Source organism: Brassica oleracea, chromosome C3 (genome assembly GCF_000695525.1).
Source record: "Brassica oleracea var. oleracea cultivar TO1000 chromosome C3, BOL, whole genome shotgun sequence".
Lineage (NCBI taxonomy): Eukaryota > Viridiplantae > Streptophyta > Magnoliopsida > Brassicales > Brassicaceae > Brassica > Brassica oleracea.
In genome coordinates, this window is record NC_027750.1 from 12722036 (window position 1) to 12726819 (window position 4784).

At 31.2% G+C, this 4784-nt stretch overlaps 1 pseudogene; it reads right to left on the reverse strand.

Annotated features, from left to right (window-relative positions):
* The window catches only part of LOC106329910, a 5878-nt pseudogene extending 3898 nt beyond the window's left edge, over positions 1-1980 (reverse strand).
* Between the last annotated feature and the right edge of the window lie 2804 nt (positions 1981-4784).

Genomic DNA, 4784 nt, shown 5'->3' on the forward strand with positions numbered 1-4784 from the left:
CTTGGCGCAGAGAGTTTCCATCTCCTACTGAAGAGCAATTCGGAGATACAACGAAGAACACGAAGCAAAATCAAGAAGAAAAAATAGATGGTAATGCTATGGTATAGTAATGCTACAAAACGACGGTGTATAAGCCCAGCGGCATTCTATTGTAATTGTTTGGGAAAAGTCAGGGCTAAATACTATTTGTACTTCCATTTTAATAGATTAGAACTGATATGTTTTATTTATCAAACAGGTACATATAACTTTAATGTTTCGGAGTTTGAATGATTTGATCTTGTTAGACAAGTTTATATCCTCAACTATCAAAACATGCGTAAGGTAAACATAAATTTGACCATGTTAATAAATGTCTACATATAAACTTCCGTAAACGTATAAGATATAAACTTGCATAAATGTCTAGATATGATAAATGCCTAAGATATAAACTTACATAAACCCACTATTCAAGTTGAAAGCCAACAGTTCTTTAGTCGTCGATTGAGATTCTTGCGGGTAGTCCAGTGCTTGAGGAACTTTATCTCTGCATTTCTCTTAGCCTTCTTCTTCCTCCTTTTTACAGTTATCCCACTTTAGAATCTATAACTTATCTGACTTAATATATAAACATGAGACGAATATGAGAGACAGTGCATGTAGTCAAAGTATGGGACGAGGATGCTCCATTTGCTGAACATCTTTCACATCACCTTCTGATCGACAATCTGGTTTAAGAAACAAAGATATAAATCAACAGTTGCAAACAAATATATATATATATATATATATTGCAAACCGGATCATCAAGCAGTTTAAGAATTGATATACCTTGTCTTTGGTGTCTTCATCACTTTTTCATCCTAGAGTTTCTGGAAATAGTAAACACTGCATAAATAGTGAACACCACACAAATCTTCTTTTTGTCTTGGGTGGCAGACTTCCCATAGATGCCTCTTTTATCAAGAAACCCAAAATGAGGTGTTTTCTTTCCTGCAGTGGATAACAATACTGACTAGTAAAAGCATTCATTTTTTTTTATCAAAGTAAAAGCATTCATTTGTTTTCATAACTAAACTTCATAATCCGCAAAATAAAATGGATAAAAGAGATGTCTATAATATTATTTAAGAAATCATTTATCTATGTGTCGTTAAATTACAATGATATCTTTAATGAATAACATATTTTACTAATTGCCATTATTAACATTGTCTATTTTGTATTGATAACCATTTAAAAATTATATCAATATCAAAAAGGAATTTAGTATCAAAAAGGTAATACTTTAGAAATACAAATATATAGCATTATGTTATATTTAAAACATGTGATTCAACAATATGTAATTCCATTTATATAAATCTGAATTTCACAAAATTTTATTTCTTCTTAATCACGTTAGTTAAACTAATTTTTTTAAAAATATTAAATATATAATACTTTCTTATTAAAAAAATAGTTACGAAGCAAGTACTTACTTTAAGATATTAAACAAAATTATTTTTTCTTATTTCCAAAATTCCTAAAATGCTATTTAATTATACTTATGCTTTTTAATTATAATTTTGGATAATTACAATATCTTATTTTAAACATATTTCCTCATAATTTTATGGAATTTTATTTTCCTAATTAAAGATTCTCAAGCCTAATACAATATGGATAAGGATGGCAATGTTAGAGATTGCTGCGGGCGGGTTTGGGTCGGCATATGATAAGCCCAAAAAGAGCGGGCCTTGCGGGCTGGGACTGTGCGGGATTGGGCTTAATGCAGGATGGGCCGTAGGTCGACTTGCGGATTCTAATGACCCGCAGAACCTATCATCATTTCCGTCTTCACCTGAAAAAATGAGAAAAAGAGAGCAGAAAAGGCGATTAGGGGTTAGATCTTCACCGACAATGAGCTCCGGTGACGGCGGTCTGAGGGCCGATGATGCTTGCGGTCTGAGGGCCGATGATGCTTCCGGTCTCCCATGTGTCTTCAATATCCACCATTGGAGCTTCTTCAAGCCACCAAAAGAAGTGGGTGAACTCACTTTCCACCAAAGAAGAAGATCCAGATCCGGCGATGGGTTCTTCAGCGACGGTGGTTGCAGTGACTCCTTCAATCGATGCATGTCACAGGTAAGGAAAGATCGACCATGTTTTGTTGTCGATTTATATTCTCGGGTCTAACACTCTAACTCATCGGTATGGTGATTTGGCTACAATGGCTTGTGATCTGCTTAGTATTCCTATAACAACAGTGGCTTCGGAGTCCTCCTTTAGTATTGGATCGCGAGTTCTAAATAAGTATAGGAGCCGTGTACTTCCAAAGAATGTGCAAGCTCTGATTTGCACTAGGAATTGGCTAAAACGATATAAAGCTGATTTTGGAGTTTTATGTTTCAATATATCTTTAACTAAATTGAATTATTATTATTTTCAGAAGATGAAGTTAATGCTGAAGAAGACACACTCCCATCATTTGAATCGATTGTTGGTGATGAAATTAAAGAACAAGAAGTGTGATTTGTTGTTATAATTTGGTGTTCTCTTTTCAATTACTTTTCGGATTGGCATCTTTGATCTGATGTTTGTTTTATTTAATTTTGGATACAGCAAACTAAAGCATTGGTTGTGAACTTATGATTTTTGGATTCAGCAAACTAAACATCATACATAAACAAACCAAAAATGGTCAAAAAAGTTAAAGCATGATTTTAATGCAGATATCATTATTAGCTAGTTAATTATATATGAAGCAAAATTATTATTAAAAAACATAACTAATACGAGTAAATTTTGTTGTTACGTAGAATGTTTAAAAATATAGGGTTAAGAAAAAAATATTCTTAACCATGTATACCTATAAGCCTACATGTAAGATGAAGCATAATTTTAATAACAAAACGAGCAGGAAATAACATCCCAAGACAATCTTCTGGGGCTTTCAGTAGAACAAAGCAACATTCTTTTGTGATAATTTTCAACTGGAATTTCTTCACTGCATCTATGCAATCTGGAACTTTCCTAACATTGTTTACACACTGAAGTGGATTTGGCAGAAATCCTTCCTCTGACACTGGAGCAAGCGGAACATTTGCATTACCTTTCGTATTTTGAAAAATCGATAGTAGCACTACCATCAATAACATAGTCAATACATAAACTTTTTGCTTGTTCTCAATCATTGTTTAGTGTTTATTTATTTTGTGATTACTGCTATGACATTTTCTTATATTTATATATGTCTATGATCATGACTTTTTTAGTAAATGAGATATGAGGTGATTTCATTTGATTTTTTTTACATATATATACTAGTAATTTTAACCATCTTACCTTTATTAGAAAAAATGCAACATATAACGCCAAATTAACAAATGTATTATAAAAATGGTATAAAATATATTACATTAACAATTTACATGTGTTCATTATTATATTGGTATCAAAATCGATTTAACATTGGTAGAATTATTTATATGGTTTATATTATTATTGAAACTATTAAATAAAATTTAAAGGAATCAAGATATTTTTTTGAAAAAAATTACCAAAACAGAACAGAAAAACAGCTACATTGTCCTTTTGCCATAAATCTCTTTTTGGTCCGTTTTGGACTAATATACCCATGACTAAGTTTAGAAATTCATATCAATTATTTTAAGAGTCAGAAAAATATAGAAAATTATACCAAATGTATATAAACAAGAAATAATCATATGAAAAATATTTTGGTAGACTAAATATTAGGGGAACACAATTTTATTTTTTGATCTACGTGTAGCAGAAAACACAATCTAGTATCTGCGAGCTTGTAGATTGTAGTTTCGGTTAACTACATAAGTATCTGCAGCTCTTAGAACGTAATATCAACTTAATGGTCATTAGTCTACTACCGCAGATTGAATTAACTGCCGTTTTCCCTATGATCTGAACTATGGTAGATTTGATGAACTACGTTTTACTATTATATCTACTAACACTTAAACATAAAATCTGCATATATATTTATACTCTACGACATTGTGATTGCGTTATCTACCTCAATATGATATTCTACCTTAGCGGGATTTCGTAGTCTACCAGTATGTCTTCAGTCTACGGACGACAAAATATGAGTTCTACCAAATTCGTAATCACAATATTCCTTAAATCTCTCCAAATCTGTTAAGAAAATATTTTCTAAATCTTAATTTTCCAAAATTTTCGTGTTTCTTTATCAATTTTTTTTTTTAAATCAACAAGTACATTAAATTCTATTTTTTAAAACACTAAATTTAATTTGTTGAACACTAAACTTTAACTTATTAAACATTAAATTCATAATCATTATTTATTTGATTTAGGCTTTATGGTTTGAACCCTATGTGAATAAGGGTTTAGGGTTTAAACCCTATTTGTGGTGTGAACTATATTTGTAAATATTAGTCAAATAACATGTTTGATGTGATGACTTATTAGACACATAAATAGCTGTTTTATCATTGTGATTTGTAAAAAAATGTTTATAGCTTGCTTGTTAACTCACACACATATTCTCATATTATCTCAGTTGATGACATTCGTACAGTCTCTGAAAATAGCCACGGCTGTCTTACCCTAATCATAACTTTTGAAACAATGGATTCAAAAATATGGACAAGCTTTCTTTTGAGGTGTATCGAAGACATGCTGCAAATTAATAATAGAGAGCCACAGAGTCCTTAGAATGGCTCTTGTGAGAGAAAATCATGAGAAGAGAGTGAAACAACTCACAGCTAAAACACATTTACTATTGTTTACAAAAATCCGAGTACAACATGTAACACATA